Source organism: Helicoverpa zea, chromosome 16 (genome assembly GCF_022581195.2).
Source record: "Helicoverpa zea isolate HzStark_Cry1AcR chromosome 16, ilHelZeax1.1, whole genome shotgun sequence".
Lineage (NCBI taxonomy): Eukaryota > Metazoa > Arthropoda > Insecta > Lepidoptera > Noctuidae > Helicoverpa > Helicoverpa zea.
Genome location: NC_061467.1, coordinates 11,013,201 through 11,027,921, shown reverse-complemented (window position 1 = coordinate 11,027,921; position 14,721 = coordinate 11,013,201). Strand labels below are relative to the sequence as shown.

The 14,721-nt window shown below is 35.6% G+C and overlaps 1 protein-coding gene across 2 annotated transcripts in view; it reads left to right on the top strand.

Annotated features, from left to right (window-relative positions):
* The first annotated feature begins 5,730 nt into the window (after window positions 1-5,730).
* The window catches only part of LOC124637405 (calmodulin-binding transcription activator 1), a 202,361-nt gene continuing 193,370 nt past the window's right edge, over window positions 5,731-14,721 (top strand). For both annotated transcript variants that reach the window (XM_047173840.1, XM_047173839.1), the window contains exon 1: window positions 5,731-5,942. The gene's annotated coding sequence lies outside the window, so the exon portion shown is untranslated. The remainder of the gene's footprint in view (window positions 5,943-14,721) is intronic.

Here is a 14,721-nt window from a genome sequence, read left to right as displayed (position 1 = left end):
ATGAAGTAGGAAAATGAAAATATAAAATCATTTTCGTTTTTGCAAACAAATCTGAAATCGCCCGCCAATGCAATGGAAGATTTGAGATGACTGAGTAGGTATAGACAAAAAAGCCGGAGGAAATCTTAAGATTTGATATCTCACTGAATTGTAAATACAGCCGAAGGTTCTGTAGGTATATGTAGTTTATGTAAATCCTGGATAATGATTTTGTTTATATTCATCGGGGAAGCTTGAAGAGCGGGTGAAGATTGAGAGCATTTTCGTAACAGATTTTTTTCAAGGCTTTGTTTGTTTTAATCAAGATGTGTTTACATTGATTCGAGATGGTGTTTTAGATAATTAGGAGCCAATTTTGCTTTTATCAATAATTTGCTGTCATTTAGGTTCAATCGAAGTTGAATATTCCTACAGACAGCGTGAAGTGTCATTAATATTTTTGACGAGGAGATCAAGTGTAGGTAAATAATTACAGTTTTGCGTACATGTTTGCCCATCAAAGACGACTTTAGGTTACCAATTTAAATATAAAGAAAAAACCTTATTGTAAGTAGGTAAATCCACGAAGACACACGGAACCCTAAAAATAATATGCAATTCGATGTAGCATGATGTTGCAATCTCCACAATAATAGGATCTGTTTTAATCTTCGGTACGAGTCCATCGACATCGGCAGGCTGACGCTGGCGTCTTCGCTTCGAGTGCTAGGGATGTCACACGGTTATATCGATAAAATGATCTAAGTACATGTAAGTTTTTTTTTACTTTATTTGGGCAAACATGAAATTAATAAGCAATTTTTTATAAACTTAGTTTTATCTTCACATCTTTGGTAAGAACTAGGTGTAGCCTTCATTACAGCCGCCATCCCTCTGAAGTTTGATGTAACGCGGTGTCCTGCGTGAGCGACGAACGCGACGCGACGCGACGCTGCGAACGCGACGAACGCGATCAACTCAAAGGAATTCCCTACATGCGGCCTATGTGACAGTCTGCGGCGAGACGCGACGTAACGCGTACTTGTTTTGAGGGCGACCAGACGCGACACCGCGAACTATTCAGAAGCGTTGATTGTTGTGGGACAAAAAAAACATAAATATTAAAGAAATCGTTTATTAGTACAAACAAGTTGGAAGATTGTTGCTGTCTGTACTTTAAATATGAACTTTCAAGCAAAATTGTAACACAACTTCTCCATGATTTGAGAAGTAATGACCAAAATCACGTAGGACATCTGTCGCGTATAGCATCGCGTCGCATTACGTCGCGTCGTGTTGCGTCGCGTCGCGTCGCGTTCGTCGCTCACGCAGGACACCGCGTAAGGTTTTATTCAGTTAAGCATTTTGGCTTTGGTTTCTTATCTTGTCTCTCCCGACTTATTCTCTCTGATCTAAGTGAAAGTGAGCACATAGGGGAGTAAACAGAAGCAGTACATAAGGGAGTGTATAAGGGAGTACATAGAAGCAGTACATAAGGGAGTATATAGGGGAGTAAATAGAAGCAATACATAAGGGAGTATATAGGGGAGTAAATAGAAGCAGTATATAAGGGAGTATATTATAGGGGACTACATACGAAAGTAGGTACATAAGGAAGATCTTTATCACTGTATTACCTATTATGATTTTTTCATTTCATGTGTATGTACTAGGTTTTTTACCACTTTTATATGTCAAAAGAAACCATAAATAAAATTAATCTTTATTTTATCATTAAACAAGATAAAAGTAAGATGACAACTGTCACTATAAAGTTAAAAATAAAAATTATAAAAGTCTGCTCATCACTTTATCATTATAGATGAAAAGTTTCCCAAAAGTTAAAGCGAAAAGATTATGTTATCATTTTTATAAAACTTTCTTTACGTTTTTACCCTTAAATGTGTTGGAGGGTGAAAAGATATGAAACTTGTAATATGATCTGATATCTGAAGTTTTGTACGCAGTTGTATGAACACGAAATTAATAGAAGAACAGAGTGAACGCCTTTACATAAACTACTAAGCATTCATTAAATCAGTTCAAAGTTAATATCTACTGAAAACATGAAGTAGACAGTGAACTAAAACTTACCTACCTAAATTAGTCAAATATGGCAAACTCATTAAATAAAAACAAATAAGCACTATCATCGATATCCGTAATTTTTTCATAACAAAACTACAAACATACTCACCAACTTGCATTTAGAATATTAGGTATAAGGCGATAATTAAAGATGTTGAGGAATTATATAATATATGCTTCTCGACATAAACTGGACCAACTAACAACTAATAACCAAAACTATCGACACAATCCCACCACTAGAATCGCCTAACCAAACTGAAATCGATGATCGAACACCTGTTAAGGGCTCTTCGCCGCTCTCATTGACTTATTTGCACTCGAATGCGCCCCGCACGTCCGATGCACTTCCATACTGCTTTTATTGAAGACTTGAAGACGGTGGAAATGCTGGTTAAGACACTTTTGTTTGATTGATGAATCGACTAAAAAGAGAATCGATTTTAATTTAATCGGATAACGATAGTGGACTGGTTTGGTTTTCGTATTAAAATAAATGTAACCATACTTATTAAATAGTGCAAGTTGTAGTATAGATAAAAGCAAAACTTCTAAGTTAGGTAAGTCTAATCTATGTTTCAAGTTTCCTTCTTGCTACTCGTAATTAATTTATCCTCTTTAGTAACGTTATAAATGCGAAAGTCTGTGTCTTATGTACCTAATCACGGTCAGACTGATGAACCGATTGAGATAAAAGGCACATAGATAGGTTGGAGATGGACTTTTTATCCAGACTATGTCAGCAGTTTCTCCGGGATGCTGTTGAAACCAGGGGCGGAAGCTAGTGAACGACAAAATCGGATGGTTACAGTTATTAAAACTTGTGTTCGATTAAGAAATATAAGGGCATATTATTTAGTGCACAAGGAAGAGATTTTTTTGCTTTAGAACATTTTAGTGACCTATTTTGTAGAGCATGAATTATATAGATACATACTTACACTTTAGAAGCTAGTAAAACTGCAGGCAACACATAGTATTTCATAACATACACAATGCCTCTGAAATTACGATATTCAGTAACACTACTTCAAGAAAAGACGTTACGTCATCTTAGAATTGTAACCGTAAGGCGATTAGTCACTTAATTCTAAGGCTAGAATAATTTGCCAATGGCAAGCGTCTGAATGGCAATTACCTAGGCTGTAATCTAGGCAAAAGCTAGATTTTCTATGTGTTTCATTAATCATAGGAATGACAAGTTGGGTTCTAAAGCTTAGGTATGAAATGTCTAGTTGATTTAAATTGAATGGAGGTAAGTGGGTCTTGATTAAAGTCTTATGTTATGGTGCTGAAATAGCTTAAGATTTGACTAGGTAAAGTTATACTTTATATAATTTATGTTAATATCAATAAGCTGCTTTTAGGTACTGTGACGTATGTGTTTTAGCTTTCCGTTTAGGTTTTTAGAGATGTTCCATCATCCATCAGACCAGTTTGTCCTGAAAGAGTGAGCAAACTTGCTAACCATTTATAATAATAAATGTACCTATTTTGTTAAGAGGCTTCTGAATGCATCAACCAATTAATATTCAGTAGGTACAAGTTGCATAAAAACACTGATCATTTATTTGGAATAGGCACCAAACCGGTCTCTTACTCAGTAAGCCAGACAGTCGAACCACTCAAGCAAAAGTGACAATGTTCTTTATCCTCCTTCACACAAAGTAACCAATCTTAAGCTCAAGTTTTATATGAAAACCATAAAACTGTCCTTACATCGTACGTCACCAGCGATCATAATGAAAGTTTCAGCTACACGTGCTACTGCGACAAAGTTCTAAATGTCGCGATATCGACGTGACCGCGAACTTGGGGCTGGTGGTTGCAACTTTGTCGAAATAACAGCTCTGATGATGGGTTGGGGGTAATAACTTTCATTTTCTTCTCTGTAATTATTATCTTTATCTGTTTCAATTTGGTGTCTGAATAATATAATATCGTGGCTGCTTTTCCTATAATATGTGGGATGTATTTATCTGTTTTATATACCTTGTTACATAAATCAGTTTTATGTTATACCACAAAGTAGTAAGAGTAATTGACAATGTGCTGAAATTGAAACATTTCAGCTAAATTTAAAAAAATCTGTAAACTTTAATTTAACCTGAGACAAGAACCTCTGCTAAGTCTATAGATGAAGACTTAGTTTATTTGAACGCAAAACTCATTTACCAAGAAGAGCTATAGGCTACTATTAATTCGGGTGCACCGAGGAGTTACCACAGGACTCGGATGAAATGGCTGGCTATATCTTTTTATAATCGTTATTCATGATCCCTTTTGTATCTTGTAGTGATAATAAGTTTCGTTCCCTCAAATAATAGTAAAACAAATAGATCAACAAATAATCATGGTGTAGTGGTTATTCGAGTGCTTCAATCACCAACCGAAGACAACCTTCTCAGCTATCAAATTCTCCTCAATCATGTCGGTAGTTCTGCGTAATCTTCGCAGTTAATCAATACACCAGAAACCTAGTGGCTCCTTTGATGTGTCGCTTTCACCGGCGTTTAGCGGTAATTTAGGTTAATTCAAGTAATTGGTCCTTGGAACCGCATCAAAGGACGCAGGCGCAGGTTAATCCTCACAATTTGCATGCTTTCAGCTATTAGGTTATTGAGTGACATGTTTACTATCTCTGGTCGTCGTTTGAACGTCTTTGGCTTCGGTAGTCAGAAGCCAGGAAGTCTGACAACCAGTCTTCAAGTTTCAGTTGTTGAGGGTATTGGGTTGCTCGGGTGACTGGGTTGAGGAGGTCAGATAGGCAGTCGCTCCTTGTAAAACACTGGTACTTAGCTGCATTCGGCTACAATGATAGCCTACTCCTACATGGGAAAAGGCTAGGCAGTTGATGTTTACTAGTTTTGTTGAATATTGGTTCTTGGTACAAATGAATGGTGACGTGCAGATGTATATCTACGGTTGTTATCTTTATTTACTGAAGGGAAGAGCTCCCCCATATTTTGCGATTTCTGATATAACACTCATATTCTATTACAGAGGCGAAAGGGGCTGAAGCTTTTGTCATTAGTTGCGCGCAAAACCATTTGCAATTGAAAGTTTTTCATAGAAAACCCAACGTCTTTCGCTCGTTTTCCAAAGGGGAATTGCTGCGCACCTTTGTTGATGTGTAATGTGTAAAGTTTCGACTCCAAAATCAAAGTGTACCCAAAGGACAGTCCACAATTTCCCATACAAACACATTTAGTGCTAAATTCCAATACCGCTGTGGGTAGTGAAGAGCCAAACGCAGGCAATTGAACCTTCCCGACTATAAAACTTTCCACAAAACGAGTGCGCTACCTTCCTTTATATGTGTTCTCGTAAAAGGGCTGCTCTCCTTTTAAAAAGTAAATTTACTTCGCCCGCCCCTACTTGTTAATCTAGTTAAAGTTGTACTCAATAGTTGAGAGGCGGCGCTCTGTAATCCGGCTGCATCTCCGCGGATAGCAATGATTTAGTAATAGAATACCGAAGTATGTGATTAACAAACCAACAGGTGTGAAACACACAACTAATTTTACCGACTGTGGCGGCGGCGCCTCGCGGTCTCTCCCCACCTAGACAAAGGTTTGTTTTCGAACGCGAAACAAGACAATGCCGGCCCAGTGACCGAGTGTCGGCGATCGACCGGCGCATGCGCGCGCGGCCCGGCTCGGCGCTCGGCGCTGGCCGCCAGTGAGCCGTCGCGCCGCGCACCGCTCGCGCGTCTCCGCCCGCGCCTCGCCACGTCAACACACAATACACCGCTAATGCGTTCTGTTTACAATATTACATTAACACGTGCCCCCGGATCTATGGCCGTCGGTAGGGACACGTGAACCCTGCAGACACACAACAACATCGCCGCCACACCGACAACAACGTTCCTGGTGCGTATTTAACACGTTTCTATGTACTTTAGTGGTTTCTTATTTGCGATGACTAGATAAGGGCATTACCGCCGTTGTCTGTGTGAAAAACTGCCTTAATTGAGTAATGTGGGGATAAGGGAGGTGCTGGATAGATATTGTGGCTAATGTCAGTTGCGTTCCACGTGCCACGCAAAGTAAACGTCAGAGTGGATGGAACCGTGCGCCGAGAACAGACTGAAAACGTTAACCCGACTAGACTCCACCGATATCCTTACTAAATATGAATAAGTCGACGGTTTACGACTAGCTCTCACTTTGTACATGAATTTCAGTTAAACTGTTAAGAATTCTCTTTCAGTAAGCTTCGGAAAATTCCGATTCGGTTCACTGAAAAACAGCCTGTAGAACTGAAAAACTGAACATTGACAAGTATAATATCAAAGCTGAATTATTTCAAATTAATAATGAAAAATACGATTTTTAAACAAACCAGTTATGTATCACAGCTGTGAAAATCTATACTATCAAAAAGTAATGTTATTGTATCGCTCGAAGTTATTCTAATTCGTATCGATTTTCTCGATAAAAACGTCATAAGTTTCACTCATAACTCAAATTTTCTATATACTCACGAGTTTTTCAATTTCAGGCTTAACGAAATAGATTTAGGGCGGTTTCAGATCGCCTCTAGTAGTTTTCTAGCTTGTTCAATTCATAGTTTGATCAAACCTTTGAAAGTTAGGATTCAATTGTTTTTTAGCCCCGAGTTTGAGTTACAACAGATTTCTATAACCTATCTGATTGTTTTGCGATTACAAATTGGTCATAATTTATAGATATGAAACTAACGTATAAATTCAATCTCTAAACACAAATCTTATATGGGTTAGAAAACTACCGTAAATGGAAAAAAATCCATCTTGATTATTAAAACCGTCCCTAATCCATAATTTGTTAAGTTTTTTTTGTTTGTTATCTTATCTAATCTTATAACGGATGCATCGTGTGATAAGAAAATCAAAATATGTAGGAGTTAGATAAACGGCGATGTAGTGCAATCACGCGACGTGACATTTGTGCTCATTAAAAAGTGGGTAAAAATTGAATGTCATGCAGATTTTGCAAAGTTTACCTTTCATTTTTAGGTACAAAATATTGTAACTCAAACTATAGTTCGGCCATTCAGAGAATGCGTTCCTGACACGTCGCGATTGAACTGACGACGTAATAACATTCATTGATTATTGATATAATAATGTTGTTTTAATGCTCCTCAATTGTTAAAACGGTAAACAACCAGCAAAAATATTTTTATCGTAACTGCAACGCCATTGCAAAGTTACGTCGTCAGTTCAATCGCGACGTGTCAGGAACGCATTCTCTGAATGGCCGAACTATAGCGATATTTATTTACATGTAAAAAAGTAGCCAAACATTTTAAAACTAGGACTAGGATTTTAACAGTGAGTTTTTCAGTTTTTTAGTCAATGTATTTAATTTCATTCGAAAAAACTATCTCTGTAGGTCCATTCATGAAATCTCAAACTTATAGTATCCATAAAAATACAGTATCAGATTCTGTGAAACTCGGTAGATAATATTATACAAAATCTAACTTCTGAGCCGTCGATCGGGTTAAGGGACACTTTGCAAGGAAAATCGCCGCTTTTAGTTTTCTTCGGAATATTTTTCATGAAAATATCTTTAACATTTAAATTGAGAATAATAAAGGTACTGTAAGTATTTCAAGGAGTGAATGCAAGAGGAATCTTAGTATTTTCTTTGTGGGATAAATCCTGCATTCTTAATTTTCATAACGTAAAAAGAATTCGGTTTTCGAAGCTTTTTCCAGATCCTGAAGTTGCAAATAATAAAGAGCTTATTTACCGTGTTACAGAATAAATCGATGTGTGAAACTATGATTAACTATTGTCACTCATTTATTTGCAATTTGCGGGTGCAGAAAACACAGTTGATTAATTGTTTTTGACTTATCATCTTACTTTTTATGCAGAAAAGAAGTTAAGACTATCTACTACTACGATAACATTAGGTAATCTTAACTCTTTAAAAATAATTAATAAACAAAATAATTTTCTCCAATCCTCACGTGAATGACCCATTAAAAGTCTGAAAAATAGGCTTCAAATACTGTCTGAATGTAGACCGACTCCATAACTTTATAGAGGACATAGCATGTCAGTAAGTACGGCCAAATCTAGTATGTTTTACTGCGCGTGGTGTTTTCCAAATTTTCGCATCGTTACTTTTTACTGTTATTCCTATACTGCTAGGAGTATGAAAGGTTGGAGTATTGTGTTTAAATTGCTTATATCTTCTAGCAGTTTTGGTTTGTCTGTGGTCACATTGTTAAGTTGTAAAAGTTAATGTTTATATTAGCTTTGCGTCTTCCGTATCTTAGACGCATTTGATGTAAAAAAAATGACAAAACTCGATTTTAAATCCACAATTTACCAATTACATATTTGCCGTGTGTTATATGTGTTTTACATTGTTTTTATACATTTTGTAAAGGTTTTTATAACCGTAAATCGACAGAGTGTCAGAAGCATTCCCGAAAATGTTTGCTACATAAAATATCTTCTTGGTAAATCTATATAAAAGACTGATATTGAACTGAATCTAGTTAATTAAAATATTTGGGAAAAGACTAGGCAGATGATGAAATTAACTTCCTACAAAGCATCTAGCTAATAGTGCAAAAACTAGTTGAAATCGCGTAAGTAGAATTAAATGTGTTACTGTTGTAACAGCCGCTCGACCTACATTCAAACGACTCAAGTGTTAGATAATGTTCTTTTGGATTTACTACTTGACATAGTCAATGAACTGTATTGAAAATACTGTTATTTAAAGAACAATTATACCTCATCATATTTTAGTGGTTTTACCTGCTTTTACAAGATGCTTTTGTATGAAAAAAGTATCATATAGTGTGCACAAATGTCATAAAACACTTGCTGTTTTAAGCGTTTCCACTCGCGAGAGAAATACTTTCTGCACTCGGATAAAAGTATCCTGTTTTTTCCCAGGTTTAAGAGTATCTATGTATCAAAGTTCATTTAAATCATTTTTGTGAGTTTGGCGTGAAAGCGCGACAGGCAGAGTTATTTTCTGCAATTTACGCTATTACCATGACTTATAGTGATTATACCAACATGCGTATAATATTTATAGTTTAAATGTCAATTTTTCCTAACATTAAATAACAATTACGCTTTTTCATTCTTTTTTTATTCTACAAACGCTGACTCAAAAATGTTCCAATATAGGACTTCCATTACTAATTCTCATTGATTTGCAAATGCCCAGGAATAGACTACACTGGGGACAGTGAATTTAGATCAGTTATAAATAAAAATAAACCAATACTTTGGATACTCTCTTTATGAAATATAAAGCAATCCAGTTTGAATTTGTAACAAGACTGGAACCATATTGTAACAAATTCAAACTTAATAATATAACTGACTTGCTGTTTCTCACGGTTTCGCTCGCGTCACGCGGAAATTTATTTTACGCACCTGGGTAAAAATACACCAAAGCTTTCCTCGATAAATGTTCTATCTAATACTGAAAGATTTTTTCAATCCGAAAGTTTAGTTCCTGAGATTAACGAGTTCAAAACTTCAAACAAACTCTTCGGCTTTATTATACCAGTATAAATTATTGCAATAATCTGAAACAATAATTCAGTGACAGATATGTATTAAGAATGACTAGACTATCTTATAATCCATAGTACTTCCCACGAAATGTGGGTCAAACTAGTCCTTATCTATATGAAATGACTTGTAAAACCTGATATATCGTTTATTTGTTTTCTTTGTACACTGTCCAGTTTCCTTTAGAGGCGTTCAGTCGATCAAGCGCTCACGGTTCGCTTTCCACGAGAGAACTAGTGCATTCATGTAAATACTTCATTGATATTGTGATGGCTATTTTATTAGAATAGTTCTGTTGTCTTATATGTATGTATAACATTCCTGTGATGTAAGAGGAAAATTAGGCCCTAGTTGGACTTCATGAACTATCTTATTTATGTCCTCTACAAGTTTTCCAAATCTCTAATCAGAATTGTACTTAAATGCCTATTCTCACAGAGTTTTTCTTTAAATATGACGATTAAAAGAGGTGCTTTCGGTATGTGGATGCTTGATTATCTTGATAAATATAGCGAGTTTTGAAAAGACGTAAAATTGCTGGAACCTAGCTGCCGTTTGAATAACTAGTCTTACCAGGAGGTATCGGGCTGCCGGGGTAACTGGGTTGAAGAGGTCAGATAGGCAGTCGCTCTTTGTGAAGCCGACCCCAAACAGATATAATTAAAAAAACAAAACCAAAAGTACGGAAAAATGTTTCCTTTCATTTACAATAAGAATCGCTATCACAATAGATGTAATATAGTTTATCTTGCGTATCAAGTTAATCGTTGTTCTTATCACTTCGTGTGTGATAACGCACACTTTTGAGAGTTGTGTGTAAACATCAACTGAAGTATAAAGTGTATATTTAGCGTATACACTGGGGCTAATTTAAAGTCCAATTACAAAAAAATATGTGATTTATTCAAGAGCGTGTGTACAAGAGACATGACAGCTAGCTAGTTAGTGAACGGAGAGAATTATAACGAATGACACAATGGCCGCGGTGACCGGTGAACGGTGTACGAAATACGCTTGGTAAAATATTCTTATTAAGTTGTCGCTTGATGACAACCGAAGCATTTAAATTTATTAGGCGTGAGGCAATAGCCGCAACAGTATGTTTGTTGATATAGTTGAGTGAAGGAATGTCGTTATGAAATAGTTTTCCTAAAATTTTAAAGTACAGATTCTGAATTATTTTGTAATATTTTTTTGTTTAAGAAATACGACAAACATTTGATTTAGCTATCCGATTTTGATAGAACTTGCGATATTTGGCTTATATATTAGAATAGCCTATAAGTAACTTTTTATCAGGGTACAGGTAGAAGTTTCCACGAGATGCGAGTGAAACCATGGGCAGAACTAAGTGCTCAGATAAAATAGTTAAGAAATAAAACAGCGAGCCTATCTTTATATGTTATTTTCAAGTGTTTTAAAGTGCATTGGTGTATCCTATGTTCATTAACGTAGCAGTACCGAGATGATTTACGAAAAGATCACGAAATTAACTTTTCATCTCAATTATTATCGAGGTATTCAACTCTAAACCTCTTTTCACTAATTAAAAACATGCCTTAATATCCCCAAAATGATAACTAACCTAACTGAATTCTCCTAGGACTGGTAATGGTTGTGACGTCATTAGAAGCCAAATTAAAAACAACTGAAGGACGTAGTTTTATGACAAACTTGACCCGAAACAGTTGACAAGAGTTACTGTTCAACCTAAATAAATTGTTCGCGCACATTTGTTCGCGAGTGTTCGCTGGCGTAATTAAAGCTGATTTATTGGCATTGATTGGCGTAAGTAAGCATTACAATCCACACAGTCATTAACTTAGGCTAATATCGTCATAACAAATTGGAAAAAAATCCTTTAGTGTTTCAGTTAAAATGACAATCTACATATATGAAAATATTGTTTGTGTTCTTTAAGTTTGCCTCAAAAAACGAAGTATTTCTTAGGTTCGAATTGAAAAAATATTTTAAGGTTAGATAACCCATTTATCAAAGGAGGTTTTAGGCAACTTTGTATGCCTGTGCAGTGAAGGTCTATTGAGACGTGGGTGAAACTGTTGAGTACAGCTAGTGTCAAATAATTGAAGTCGCTTGCTATACTTACGCCTTATCTTTATACAAATATTTACAATTTCAGTTATGATAGTACAAGTCAGATGTGAGATTATACTAACATGTACCTACCTGTTCTTGAATGTTTTAATCAAACAACAGATGAGAGGGAAATTGTTTCTCTATCTCATCATAATAATCAAATCTTTAAGACCTGCTAAGTAATTATGATATTTTTAAGCCGTTACTTAAAAACAAATTTTGGGCAACGATTGCTGTTGTAAATAGGTTTTATGATACATTTATATGATAAGGGTTATTCAGTTTTTGATTTCAGTTCAAAATATGAAACTTATAAAAACAATTTATCTAATTAGGTATTTCTATGGACTAAAGAGTAATAGGACAACATTTTCTTATGGCTTCAACTTTCTTTTGAATTTTAACGTTCAAGAAATTATAAAAGCTCATTATTTTTAATATCTCTGAAACCAAAGACGAGTTTCAATATACACAGAGATATCGGGTTTCTTATTAAAGTGTTATTCGAACAGAATAAGGGTGAAAACAAAGTTGATCTTCCTCATGTTTAAGGGCCGATTTCACCAATAAAAGTAATCGTGTTTATTTTATCTCATTACGGAGAAACAACCCGTGGTGATAATTGGAAAAAATACAAACATCCGAATTGACTAAGATCCTCCTCCTTTTTGGGAAGTCGGTTAATAATCTTAGTTATTAAGCCTTAAAACAATACTATGTTATGGTGTAACATATAGTCAGTCGCTCCTTGTAAAATACTGGTACTCAGCTGCATCTAGTTAGACTGGAAGCCGACCCTAACATAGTTGGGAAAAGGCTCGGCAGATGATGATATGTTATGGCACAATGTAAACTATGATAAAGATGAAGTTTTAAAATGATGGATCAATTAATTTAATTGGCAAAGTGATTATAGTTTTACGTAATTAGTTGGTCAATAAGAGCATGAAAATCGATATTAAAATGAACTCGTAATTATGGTAGCCTTGTTTTCATAGCTACTATTTGTTCAATGATAAACAACATTGTTTTCATAATGATAAATATATTTCACTATCCGAATACATGAGACAGATTAGTCTTTCTACTTTTCAACCGACTGCCCAATAATTCGAATGTTATCTTTTGTCTTTTTGTCTCTCACCTAGAAAGTCTGACTGAGAAAAGATCAGATATACCTATAGAAGAAAACATACTTTCAAATTATAAAAATTACTTCGCAATGTTTAGAAAAATATTACCCATCCTCAACAGACTTTAAATATCTTCCAACAATTTAATTCGACTCTTAACTGAAAGTCGTAACCACTCGTAACACACTTGAGTAACCAAGCCGAGTAACCGTAAGAGCGCGCGCACACTACAAACACTTAGTCGGCCGATAGTTGGTTTTTACCCATAAATTAGTATGAAAATGAATGGAAGTACACACGTACAACGATTAGGTATTTGTTCGGTTTCAGATCGACTAAAATCTTTGTTTGAATTCATGATTTTATAAAAATACTAGCTTCCGCCAGCGGCTTCGCCCGCGTGTTGTGTTGATAAAAAGAAGCCTATGTGTTAATCCAGGGTATCACCTATCTACATACCAAAGTTAGACCAAATCGGTCCAGCCGTTTTTGCGTGAAAGAATAACAAACATACATCCATACATTCTCACAAACTTTCACATTTATAATATTAGTAGGGTAGTAGGATATATTTTTCATACCAAGGGCCGACTAAATACTCTGACAGTGTGTGCCCAGGCTAACCGTAACGACAATACTCTTCCACTTCACGCATTCAGCTACGGCGTAGCGCTACGCAAACGCTACGAGAACCGTAGCAATTACTTCGTAGCATAAATTCCATTAGACTAAGCGTGTATTTATTATTTTTTAATTAAGTTTATTGAGGTTTAGTGTGTTTGCTTTTGGTTCGTAAATACATTTAAATGTTTTTGTAACCTTTGGGTTTTAGACTATTGAAAATATGTAAATAATTCCAACACGTGTCTCATGTCATCTTTTGTTACTTTTGCTTCACCTTAAATGAACAGTAACTTTAAATAAATGAACAAAATAATTTTGCATCTTAGCAGGCAATCTTATAACTCTGCTTGACGTTAGATAAAAAATGCAAGCTAAATAATGTTAAACATAAAGGTCCAAAAGTACCTTAACAAAACCTCAAACCTAAAAATACACCAAATATTAATATCAAAGTCAAAGTCAAAATCAAGGTCATAGCCACAAACAATAAAACACTAACTCCTTTATACCCTTCTAAACTTTAAATCCTCCTGATAAATTTAAACGTACAGATAAAACTAGCAAGCACCTGTTATCAGTGAACAGTGAACAGTGATGGGTCATTCGCGTGACACCCACTCACTACTTCTGGGAAGCCGACAATGCCTAGGTTTAGGCTAGGAATCTAGCTAATTATGTGTCTGTTTTTGTGTAAATAAAAGATATTTGTAAAAAAAACTGTAGATATGTATGTATTTTCTTTGGAGATGGAAATTAAGTCATCAAATGACCCTTTTTGCTGTGGGTTTAATGTGAGGGAGTGTTAGACTTCACTGACGAAAACCCAACTTGTTTCTCCCGGAGGCCTAAGTTTATTTCAAGGCCGCGGTAACTGTTTCAAAAAATGTCACAGCCCCAGCAGGATGTGAGCACTAGCTATCATTCGCGTTTCCTGGAAATTCCTTTGAGTACTCGGAAAAAGTGGCATGTAAGCCTGTCTCGACAAATAGGCTATCAAACACTGAAAATATTTGTTAAATCGGTATTGTTGCTGAGATTAGCGAGATCAAGCAAACAAACAAAATTTTCAGCTTCTTATTAATAACAGAAATGTTTTTTTTTTTAATCGCGGCAGTCTCCAAAACATTTTCAATATACAATGCCAATATTATAAGAAGTATCTTGGACTGTTATAATAGAGAAACAATTCGGGTTCCGTGCAATGAAACCCTTCAAGGGTTATTTTTTTCCCACTGAAAACGTAGGCGTGGTCGCGAG